The 13,259-nt window shown below is 45.9% G+C and overlaps 1 pseudogene; it reads right to left on the bottom strand.

Moving 5' to 3' along the window:
* Positions 1-4,262: 4,262 nt before the first annotated feature.
* On the bottom strand, positions 4,263-12,291 carry LOC141026081 (uncharacterized; annotated as a pseudogene).
* Positions 12,292-13,259: the final 968 nt, after the last annotated feature.

Raw genomic sequence — 13,259 nt, 5'->3', positions numbered from 1 at the left:
GAGTTGTATCGTCCTCACGATACATTTTAAGGGGGTGTTTGGAAATGCTCCAGCTCCTCCGAGTCCTTGACTTCCACTTCTCCACCAGAAATACTGCTCCTTATAGAAAATAGCGCCCGTGAAAGATGTTCGCCATGCAGCTCGGCTCCGATTCATGTGGAGCCGGGCGGGGAAATAGAAACGAGTGAGTTGGGTGTGGCCAGGCAAACTGTTTTCTTCCTTTGGTTACTTGGCGGTGGTAATTTCTCTGTAAATCTTATCAACTCCGTGATTTAAGGATCTCGAGATCTCAGAAATTGCTGCTCCGCGTAATCGCACTGCAACTGACTCCACTCCGCGTTTTCTACTCCACGGAGTTTACTCGTTCGTCCTCGCTCCACCAACTCCGGGAGCGGAGCTGAGGAGCGGAGAGCATCCGAACACGCCCTAAGTCTCTCTCATCATTAATTGAGCTACCACATCTGAGTTTTTTTTGCAAACCAACGTGTGGTTGGATGGTTAGAGTATCTCTAGCAGACCCCGCATCCCGCCGGCCCGCATAACCCGTTTGCAGTTCGCGAAAAACGGCCTTTGCGGGCCGGCGCGGACGGCCGCAGATGCAGACCCCCTAAACGGAAAAGGATATTCACGGAATATGCTTTTTTACAGGTTGGCTTTGCGGGGTCTGCTCTTGCGCCGCTGCATCCCGCATCCCACCGGCCCGCAAATATCAAATCGACAACACAAAAATAAAAACAAACATCCACACTACAAAACAATTATTGAAATCACAGAAGCAAACTAAATAATTATTCAATACCAACATAATACAACAATCATCCACATTACAAATAATTATTCAAATCACCACTACCAACATAATACAACAATCATCCACATTACAAAACTTGTCATGAATACAAATACAAATGAATACAAAAAGGAGCTACTGTCCAGCCCTTTGCCAATGGTGTTCAATGAGATCCTACTGAAGTTGAAAGTGGGTGTTTGCATTTTCAATCTCTTTGTAGGTCTTAAGAAAAACTCTAATGCGGTTAGGGTCTCTAGCTGGTTTGACACGGCTACCCACATTATCGTAGAAGAACTCCAAATTCATTCCTCTCTCATCTTCGAGAATCATATTGTGAAGGATAACACAACATGTCATGATATTTTTCAAGGTCCTCTTGTCCCAAAAACGAGCAGGACCACAAACAATGGCAAACCTAGATTGCAAAACCCCGAATGCTCTTTCAATGTCTTTTCGGGCTGCCTGTTGCACCCTTGCAAATTCACAATGTTTTCTAGTTTTGGGATCTTTGATGCTCTTGACAAAGGTGCATCAAGGAGGGTATATACCATCTACAAGATAGTACCTTTTTGTGTATTCATGCCCATTGATAGTGTAGTTGCAAGCAGGAGCATCACCACTAGCAAGCCTAGCAAACAAATGAGACCGTTGCAACACATTGATATCATTGAGAGTGCCCGGCATACCAAATAAGCAATGCCAAATCCATAAATCCTCGGATGCTATGGCCTCTAACACAATTGTTGCATCACGAGACTTGCCACAATACATTCCTTACCATGCCTTTGGACAATTTTGCCAAGTCCAATGCATATAATCAATGCTACCTAGCATGCCAGGCCAACCTCTCCTCTCATTAGATGCCATCAATTTCTTTGTATCATCCTCGTTGGGTGCCCGAAGATACTCAGGACCAAAGACACGGATGATCACTTTTGCAAATCTACGCACTGACTCAATTGTGGTATCTTCACCAATGCGAAGGTACTCATCGACATAGTCAGCCGGAACGCGATATGCAATCACCCGCGTAGCTGCGGAGATTTTTTGATATGCACTAAATCCCTTTAAGCCCACATCATTTCTTCTTTGAGTAAAATACCGACAATTTGCCTCGCAAGCTTGAACAATTTTCACAAATAGGGATTGGCGCATTCAGTACCTTCTCCGGAAGAGGTGCGGTGGATATGTTGGATTCTCCGTGAAGTAGTCTTGCATCAACATCTCGTTCCCAAGATGGCGATTCCGAGGAATGCAAAGACGCCCGACGGTCGATCCTCGCCGCCTCTTCCAGTTCTCGTCTTCGTGCTCCTTCACAGCAAGTGACATCACTAATGTCTGCTGCCGAAAGGTCACAAGCATGGTCTCAACATCCGAGTCGTCCGAATCGGAGAGCAAGAACTTCTCGCACGTGCTCAATTCCATCTACATGGACAAGAATCGCACGCCGCGTCAATCAACTAGGCATACCGCTCACAAATATCACAAAACAAACACTAACCGACGGCTCGTGTGGCGGGTGATCCCGGGCGGCGACGAGGGGCGGGCTCGACGGAGGTCGATCCCCGGTGGCGACAGCGACGAGGGGCGGCTCTTCTCGCCGGATACGGGGGGGGGGGTGCAGTGTATCGGTGCTGGAGGGTGGGGGACGGCCCCGTGGCGCGATTCCGCCCGCAGATTTGGCCGGAATCGCCGACGGCGGACGAGCGGAACCAAAGGCGGGCGGGCGGTGGAAGGAGATGGGGAAAGACACGCGGGCTGAAATGTCCCTCCCGCCAACCGCTTCACTGGGATACGGGGCACCGCAGGGGCGAGGGGGAAACCCGCATATTCGCGGGTTGGGGCCGAGATTGTGCCGCACCCCTCAAAAAAATTTGCGGGCCGGCCGCGTTTGTGGGGTCTGTTCGGGCGGGATTTTCCGCGCCGACCCGCATTTTGGCAGTTATTTTGCGGGTCGGAGCTTTTTGCGGGGACTGGTAGAGTTGCTCTTAGAGGGACAGTGGTATCCCCAGCCCACCAGGGGTTTAAGTCTTCGTGCTGGCATTATTTCTGGATTTATTTCAGGATTTCCGGTGATGCACTTTCAGTGGGAGGAGATGTTCCCGTCGACGACGAGGCGCCTATGGTGACTTCGTAAATCTCAAGATGATATGCCGGCTCGAAGGTGCTCATAGGGGTAGGGTATGCGTGTGTGCATTCATGAGGTGAGTGTATGCACATATGTATGAGCGCTTGCGTCTGTGTTCAAAAAAACATCCGAGTTTTTTAACTGCATGACATTCTTAGATATAGTCTTACATCACCGCACCCGAATCCTATTTGGCGCTCCAAATAGAGGGTAAGGCCCTGTTCGGTACGAAGGATTTTTTTGGAGGAATCGTACAACTTTCCTTACCTGCGGATAGTTTCCTTTGGAGGCGTTCGGGATAAAGGAAAGAGCGCTGCACTTTCCTTAGTAAAGGAAACTTTCCAGCAAAGTAAAAAATCTACACATACCTAATGGAAAGGCACGGGAAACAGAGTCCCCGCCGCTCCTCTCTCTCTCAGCACTCCCGCCACTCCCCCAAAATTCCCCACGGAGAAGAAGGAACCCTAGACTGCTTTGGCGCGGAATCAACATGGAGAACCAGCGGAGCGCTGTCGGCTGGCGAATCCACCCTCCTCCGCCTCCCCATCTCCCCCCTCCACCCCCTCCATCCACGCAAGGGCATGACGACCAGAAATTTGGGGGAAGTCAAGAAATCTCCCTAGAAGGTAACCGTCCAAACCTTTTTGATTTATTCTCCTATAAAACTTCCTAGTACTTGTTGATTTCCGCTCCTAAAATATAATTCTACTTCAGATTTATAGGTTTATAAAAAACAAAAATAGATCACACAGATTCAGTATGTTTATTAGATGCATAAATGAATAGAGATTATTTCTTGTGTGTTTAAGTTGTTACACGGAGAAAGATCTACTTCTACTTGTTCATGTATGATATATGCTAGCAGGAAGTGTTGCTAGCCTGCTAAGCGAGTTCCTGTATACCTAAACCATGTATGTGTGCAAGGATTGACTAACATGTATGATGATTTTGCATTTGTGACCACCTACTACGGAAAATGGACTGAACTTCCTGGTAGCATATGATACAGGATATCCATTTTCTGATTTATTTATTTGTAGTACTCATCTTGGAAAAATACAGTTAAAAGCCTACCCCGAAGCTTAGTTGTTCTGTGGTGTTGCTCTGAATAAAAAAAGGCTTGGTTGTGTGCTTGTAGTAAAGAGATAAAATCAAGGCATCGTATTTTTACGATTAGGTAATATACTTAATATATAACCTGCTCACCTGCCTTCAGTACCACAAATCAGATTACACTTGATTGCTATTACTTTCAGAGAAGTGACTACATTTTAGAGACCATGTGTATATGCACAATATTAAAAAAGAGCTGACCTATAAAGCTGCACTTTTCATATTGCTAGGTACCGCTAAGAATTCTGGTAGAGCCAAGTGGAATCATCAGATGAAGGCATATCTCATTGAACTCTTAAGAGATCATGATGTTCCCAAATACCGGACAGTACATGCTCCACAAGTTGAGGCAAACTCGGCTCAAGGAAATGACTTGACAGTACATGCTCCACAAGTTGAAGCAATACCAATTTCCTCACAACATGTTGGACAAACCTTGCATGAAATTCCACAAGTTGTACATCGCAATCGTCGACCATCTAGCTCAGCTCCTGAGGTTACTAGCAGGAAGAGAGCGAAAAAGCAAAAGACGACCAGTATTGATGATTTTCATGAGAGATACCTGAAATTCAGAAGGGAAGAAATAGATAGGTATGCAGCCATTGAGGAGAGGAAATTAAAGGACCCCTTCAGCATCAAGAAATGCATCAAAGCACTTGAAAGGTTGGAGGGTCTTTCGATGGCCGATATGCTAAAAGCAGCGGACATCTTCACCGCCAACAAGGAGAACAGGGAAGTATTTCTATCATTTTCAAGTAACGAATTACGGTTAGGTTAGTTGACTGGAAAAATTCGGAATACCTAATCAAATGAACTAGTATTTCGTACTAGGGGAGGGCTAGCTTAAAACTGAGATATATTTTGTGCATGTGCATTTATGGACACATGGATATGATCCTTGGCGTAGGTAACTTGTAATAGGATGTGATATATTTTGTACATGTGCATCTCTGGACACATGGTTATGATGCACTTGTCATATTTAACTTGTAGTAGGTTGTGCATGTGCATTACTGGGCACATGATTATGGAAGTGTCAAACTCATTAGAATTTTAATGCAATGTTAAATGGCTCCTAAAGCAATGTCTTTCTGCAGTTTTTGACTAAAATAATCATATGCTTATCTTCTAGCAATGTAATCTGCCCATATTGAGTACAGTACAACCAAATAGTTACATAACATAAGGGAAAATTACACAATACATATGCTTATCTTCTAGCAATGTAATCTGCCCACATTTGCATTGCCATGGCATCTCGCATCTCATTTTCAGCTTGTCTCAAGTTGTTAAATACAATCACATCTTTTTTGTATTTGACATCTCCATCTGGTACATCCTTCATATTGCTTTCATTAACATCCATTGTAGCTCTATCAGGCAGTGTCATATCTCCATTGTGTAGCCTTATGAAATTGTGCAATACACAACACGGTACAACAGTATCAACTTGTGTGTCAATATCAAACATTGTAGCTGCCTTTAGTATGGTGTAACGCCCACGATGCGGCTATATCTCCCACGTGTCGAGGCACGACTTAGAGGCATAACCGCATTGTGGTTTTGTCGCAAGAAGGGTCATCTTCACACAATCCCATGTAATGAACAAGAATGGGATAAAGAGTTGGCTTACAATCGCCACTTCACACAATACATAATAAATCATACATCATTCAAGATACACACATAGGTCCGACTACAGAACCAAAATAAAAAAAGACAACCCAACTGCTAGATCCCCGATCGTCCCAACTGGGCTCCACTACTGATCAACATGAAAAGAAACAACACAACGAACAAGATCTTCATCGAGCTCCCACTTGAGCTCGGTTGTGTCACCTGCACTGGTATCATCGGCACCTGCAGCTGTTTTGGAAGTATCTGTGAGTCACGAGGACTCAGCAATCTCACACCCGCGAGATCAAGACTATTTAAGCTTATAGGAAAGATGAGGTAATGAGGTGGAGCTGCAGCAAGCACTAAGCATATATGGTGGCTAACATACGCAAATAAGAGCGAGAAGAGAAGCAACGGAACGGTCGTGAACTAGCAATGATCAAGAAGTGATCCTGAACCTCTACTTACGTCAAACATAACCCAGAAACCGTGTTCACTTCCCGGACTCCGCCAAGAAGAGACCATCATGGCTACACACGCGGTTGATGCGTTTTAATTAAGGTCAAGTGTCAAGTTCTCTACAACCGGATATTAACAAATTCCCATCTGCCACATAACCGCGGGCATGGCTTTCGAAAGATAATACCCTGCAGGGGTGTCCCAACATAGCCCATTATAAGCTCTCACGGTCAACGAAGGATATTCCTTCTCCCAGGAAGACCCGACCAGTCTCGGAATCCCGGTTACAAGACATTTCGAGAATGGTAAAACAAGACCAGCAAAGCCGCCCGAATGTGCCGACAAATCCCGATAGGAGCTGCACATATCTCGTTCTCAGGGCACACCGGATTGTCCAAGCTTCCGATAGGCGAGCCCAGAGTAGCCCCTGGTGGCCACCGGCGACTGACGGGTTGGACCAACACTCAGAGGAGCACTGGCTCGGGGGTTTAAAATAAAGATGACCCTTGAGTCTGCAGAACCCAAGGGAAAAAGGCTTAGGTAGGCAAATGGTAAAACCAAGGTTGGGCCTTGCTGGAGGAGTTTTATTCAAAGCGAATTGTCAAGGGGGTCCCATAAATCACCCAACCGCGTAAGGAACGCAAAATCAAGAAACATAACACCGGTATGACGGAAACTAGGGCGGCAAGAGTGGAACAAAACACCAGGCATAAGGCCGAGCCTTCCACCCTTTACCCAGATATATAGATGCATTAATTAAATAAGAGATATTGTGATATCCCAACAGAGTTCATAAAATCCATGGTCCAACAAGGAACAAACTTAATCTTCACCTGCAACTAGCAACGCTATAAGAAGGGGCTGAGCAAAAGCGGTAACATAGCCAAGCAACGGTTTGCTAGGAAGGGTGAAAAGGTTAGGGCTGACATGGCAATAAGGGAGGCATGATATAGCAAGTGGTAGGTAGCGCGGCATGGCAATAGAACGGACAACTAGCAAGCAAAGATAGAAGTGATTTCGAGGGTATGGTCATCTTGCCTGAGATCCCGCTAGGAAGAAGAGCGAGTCCATGAAGAAGACAAACGGATGGAGTCGAACGAATCCTCACAACTCCGGAACGAAACCGAAGCTAACGAGAGAAGCAACCCGGAAAGAAACAAACAACATAGTAAACAACCACCACATACACATGGCATGATGCAAAAACAAATATGATGCATGTCCGGTTTAATGAGGCATGGCATGGCAAAGTGCAACAAACAACACTACAAATTAAGTGGAGCTCAATATGCAACGAGTTGCATATTGAAGAAACACCACATCAATTATTTAGTTCTCTCTTATTTATGGACCCAACAATATTAAATGTTATTAACCATGGCAAGAGGTGAAGCATATGGAAACTAACTATTTAAGCAAGTTAAAAGAGGCCGGAAACCATAAACAACAATTCCGGAAAATCCTCATATGCATATTTTGAATTTGCTACTGTTCTGCCATAAACATAATCCTAATGTTGTTAAACAGCAAAATAAAGTGCACCATGTTAAACTAGGCATTTTTCCAAGCAAGTTATATATATAGTTTATTTAAATCCGAGTTACGGTTATTTAGTTATGAAATAAAGCATTTTAACATGGCATTTGAGCAAATTAAACAAACAACATTTTAAACATTTTAACATGGGATGAAAATGGCAAATTATTAATCTACACAAATTTCTAAGCATTTAATATGTATAAATTATTTTAATCCGATGCACGGTTGTGAAGTTATTATATGCATGAAGTTCAAGGGTTTTTCTGCAAATCTGTTTTCTCAGCATTAATAGGCGAAAATCGCAGACAGAGAAAAAAACAACACAGGGCCGAAACTGACTGGGCCAGCGGTGCACAGGAGAGGGACGGGTGCTGCTCACTCATGGGCTTCGGCCCGGTTTGGTGGAGAGGCCAAGGCAGGCCGGATCTGGCTTGAATCAGCGCGCTGGCCCAGGCGAGAGGAGGCAGGGCGCGGTCAACGTGAGGCACGGGGGAGCGGCGCCTCGTCCTCTGCTCGTTTCCAACAAAACAGCAGCAAAACTCGGCGATGCAGAGGCAGGGGAACTTGGCGTGACTCCGGCGAGGACGGACGAAGGGCGCCGGATCCAGGCGGGGAAGACCGGAGGCGCGCACGGGATGGCTGAAGGAAATATGCCCTAGAGGCAATAATAAAGTATTATTTATTTCCTTGTATCATGATAAATGTTTATTATTCATGCTAGAATTGTATTAACCGGAAACATAATACATGTGTGAATATATAGACAAACAGAGTGTCACTAGTATGCCTCTACTTGACTAGCTCGTTAATCAAAGATGGTTATGTTTCCTAGCCATAGACATAAGTTGTCATTTGATTAACGAGATCACCTCATTAGGAGAATGACGTGATTGACTTGACCCATTCCGTTAGCTTAGCACTCGATCGTTTAGTATGTTGCTATTGCTTTCTTCATGACTTATACATGTTCCTATGACTATGAGATTATGCAACTCCCGTTTACCGGAGGAACACTTTGTGTGCTACCAAACGTCACAACGTAAATGGGTGATTATAAAGGTGCTCTACAGGTGTCTCCAAAGATACTTGTTGGGTTGGCGTATCTCGAGATTAGGATTTGTCACTTCAATTGTCGGAGAGGTATCTCTGGGCCCACTCGGTAATGCACATCACTATAAGCCTTGCAAGCATTGTGACTAATGAGTTAGTTGCGGGATGATGTGTTACGGAACGAGTAAAGAGACTTGCCGGTAACGAGATTGAACTAGGTATCGAGATACCGACGATCAAATCTCGGGCAAGTAACATACCGGTGACAAAGGGAACAACGTATGTTGTTATGCGGTCTGACCGATAAAGATCTTCGTAGAATATGTGGGAGCCAATATGGGCATCCAGGTCCCGCTATTGGTTATTGACCGGAGACGTGTCTCGGTCATGACTACATAGTTCTCGAACCCATAGGGTCCGCACGCTTAACGTTACGATGACAGTTTTATTGAGTTTTGATGTACCGAAGGAGTTCGGAGTCCCGGAGGAGATCGGGGATATGACGAGGAGTCTCGAAATGGTCGAGACGTAAAAATCGATATATTGGACGACTATATTCGGACTTCGGAAAGGTTCCGAGTGATTCGGGTATTTTTCGGAGTACCGGAGAGTTACGGGAATTCGTATTGGGCCTTAATGGGCCATACGGGAAAGGAGAGAAAGGCCTCAAAAGGTGGCCGCACCCCTCCCCATGGTCTGGTCCGAATTGGACTAGGGAAGGGGGGCGCACCCTTCCTTCTTTCTCCTTCCCCCTTCCCTTCTCCTACTCCCACAAGGAAAGGAGGAGTCCTACTCCCGGTGGGAGTAGGACTCCCCCCTATGGCGCGCCTCTCCTCTTGGCCGGCTGCCTCCCCCTTGCTCCTTTATATAGGGGGGCAGGGGGGCACCCCAGAGACACAACAATTGATCCTTGAGATCTCTTAGCCGTGTGCGGTGCCCCCCTCCACCATATTACACCTCGATAATACCGTTGCGGAGCTTAGGCGAAGCCCTGCGTCGGTGGAACATCATCATCGTCACCACGCCGTCGTGCTGACAAAACTCTCCCTCAACACTCGGCTGGATCGGAGTTCGAGGGACGTCATCGAGCTGAACGTGTGTAGAACTCGGAGGTGCCGTACGTTCGGTACTTGATCGGTCGGATCATGAAGACGTACGACTACATCAACCGCATTGTGATAACGCTTCCGCTGTCGGTCTACGAGGGTACGTGGACAACACTCTCCCCTCTCGTTGCTATGCATCACCATGATCTTGCGTGTGCGTAGGAATTTTTTTGAAATTACTACGTTCCCCAACAATGGCGGCGGCGGAGCTTGGCGCAGGTCAGGCACGCGTGAGGAGGAGGCATCGGGCGCGCTGGTGGTGGAACGAGCAGCAGCTCGATGCAGCAGAGATGCCTCGCGCCCTCTGCAGACGAGCGGAACGAGGCGAGGGAGAAGATGGCCGACGCGGCAGGGACTCGCCTGTGATGAAGCGCAGCTTGGGCCCCGGAGGTGGGAACGGCGACGACTTGGCGAGGCGGCGCTGGCGGGACTTGGGGACGAGCTGGAGGCGGAGGGAGGCAGACATGGCAGCGGCGGCGTCGAAGCCCTGTCCAAGGCGGCAGAGAGGGAGCAGAGAGATTAGAGACAGAGAGGAAAAGAGAGACGGCAGATGGGGAAGGAAGGGAGCAGGGCACAACGGGGAACCCATCTCCGGCGAGGTTGTTGCTGCTGGAGGTCGCCGGCTCGGGCGAGGGTCGCGGGCATAGGGCGCCTGGTCTCGGGAGGCAGGGCACGAACGCGGGAGAAAGAGCTCGGGCTCCTGGCGTGGTGGATGAGGGCGACGCCCTCGTGGTTGAGGTCACTAGTGGTGGTGCTCTGGTGGCCTGCCGGTTCTTCCGACGAGCGGCGCGGGGACGAGGTGAGGAGGCGCTCGGGCACCTGCCCGCTGGATCGAGGGCTCGAGGAGCTCCTCTCCTTTGGTGCTGGACACGCACGGGAGCCGAGAGGGGAGGCGGCTGCGAGCAGTGGTTGGCCTGGTGCTGAAAGCGAGGGGGATTTTGGATCGAGGAGAGGGTGGCTAGTCGATGGATCTGGAGGATCCCGAGGAAGATGCTGAGTGGGTGGCGGCGCGGCTAGGGAGGATGGGACAAGTCCCCTAAAAACTAGGGTTAGGCTGTTTTAATAGCTAGGTGGACTAGCTTAAGGTAAAACGGACCCTCCGATCAAAAATTGAACGGTCGAGAAAAATAGGCTATAGAGTCCAATAAAGAAAACGGAGATATTTTGTAGATGTTAGGGGATGATCCGGACCCAACGGTAACAACAAACCGGGTCGGGTACGGGACAACTTTCGGACGCGCGCGAGGGGGTGGGTGGTTGTGCAGAGAGGGTCAAACGGTCAGACAAGAGAGAATCAAAAATCCGGTTAGACTCAGAACGGTCAATGAACGCAAGGGGGAACGCGGCAACTACGAGCGGATGCAAGTTTGAAAAACAATGACGACAACAGAGTGCCGATGCAATGCGAATGATGCGATGATGAATGCAACAAACAATTAAAACACACGACAACAATGAAATAACTGGAAGGCTTCTGGAGCGTCGGTCTCGGGGCGTTACATATGGGATACCTTGCTTTCAGTATGCCAATAATTCTTTCGACGTGATTTCTTAGCTGTGCATGTCGAAGGTTAAATAACTCCTTGTAGCACTGTGGCCTTTGCTGAACTCTTCCTTGTTCTTGTAAATGGTACCTAGTTCCTCAGTATGGAGCAATGAATTGGGGTGTATTTGCATAACCTGCATCTACAAGATAAAATTTTCCAGGCGGTACATTAAATTCATGGTCTAGTGCATCTTGCAAAACCCTTGCATCTGATGCAGATCCCTCCCATCCAGCATGTACATGCACAAACTTCATGTCAAAGTCACAAGCAACCATTACATTTTGTGAAAGACCTTATTTTCTATTTCTGTATGGGTCTTGTTGCCCAGGAGGAATAGTCATGGGAAAGTGAGTACCATCAATAGCTCCAATACAATTCTGCAGATTTAATTCTATAATTAGATATATAAATATAAGCTAAATTTGCTCAATACCAGTTCACCATGATAGGGCTTGAAAACATTACCTTAAAGTATGAAAACTTTTGTTGCCTTAATATGGGATGCTGGTGTACAGAAGGTTGTATGTAGTTGCATGTGAGTCGAGTAATCGCGTTGAGCACGACGTGGAAATAAGTACTAATTGAATCTGCACCGTGCTGGAATCTATCTTGCAATGTTCTGTTGGTTGCGTTCTTTGATACTGCATACAAAAATATAGCTACTTGCTCTTGCACGGAGATATACCTTGCATCCTGGAGAAGGTGCTTTTCACACAGTTTTTGTACTAAAGCTTGAAAGATTGGTCTCTCCATATGGAACCGCCATTCACATAGAACCTCGTGGACGGTAAGAGCTTCATGCACATAAGTAGCTCCATTCAGGATGGATGTATGTATTGCTCTCCTCTCAGATGATTGGGATGAGCTACCTTGTAATGTAGGGAGTATAAAATGTACAAGATCATCTTCGTTTCTTGACCGCCGGCTGTAATTTGGATCCATTCAGCTTCAGGAATGAATGAATGAATTTTGAGGTTAGAGGAATGAATGGATTGCCGCTACAAGACTGGACTATGAGTTCCTAGAGAAGTTCTTACAGGAGAGGAGAAGAAATGGCAAGCAAGTTGTTGGCAGTGCATTGTATGTGCTTATATAGCAAGAGAAAGAAGAAGCAACGGCTAGAGAAATCAACGGCAAGAATACAATGCCCAGGCACATAACGGCTAGTTCTATTTCCTAGAGAAGTGTGTAGATTCCAAAACTTTTTTCCTTTGTTCAGAACACCCCATAGATTCCCATTCCTCTTTCTTGAAGCTTGCAAGTTTCACTTTGCACTCCATCCCATATCTATGCATTTTTCTTTTCCTCTGTTTTGTGAACCCACATCCCGAACAGGGCCTAAACGGTCAGGGCGCACATCCCCTGCTTCGCTAGTTTAAGTGGGTTACCGGCCCATTCTTTGTTTTTCTTTCCTTTTCCTTTCAGTTTGTACTTTTTTTCATTTTTTCATTCTGTTACTTTTTCGTTTTTTGCTTTTTAATATTTTGTTTGTTCTTTCTTCCTTTCTATTTCCTTTTTTATTAAAAAAATGAACTTTCTTTAAATCACGAACAATTTCAAGTTCACAAATATTTTCTTAATTCACAAAAAATTTAAAACTCATGTACTTCTTCTGAATCAGTGAACATTTTTCCATTTTTTTCAACCTTTTCAAATGTGTGCACTTTTTTGCGAACATTTCTAAAACTCATGAATATTTTAAATTCGTGAGCATTTTTCGCGAACTTTTCTTAAAGTTGTTTTTTTTTCTAATTTTCCAACCTTTAAATTTTTGCAATTTTCTTAATTTATGAACGTTATATTATTTTTTAAACTCATGAACTTTTTTCAAAATTTTCATTGATGTTCTCAAATTCATGAAATTTTCATTTGTTTTTCAGTTTTATGATCTTTTTCAGAGTTCATGAACA

Source organism: Aegilops tauschii, chromosome 6, assembly GCF_002575655.3.
Source record: "Aegilops tauschii subsp. strangulata cultivar AL8/78 chromosome 6, Aet v6.0, whole genome shotgun sequence".
Classification (NCBI taxonomy): Eukaryota; Viridiplantae; Streptophyta; class Magnoliopsida; order Poales; family Poaceae; genus Aegilops; species Aegilops tauschii.
Note: the sequence above shows the minus strand (reverse complement) of the source record. Positions and strands in the feature narration are given on the sequence as shown.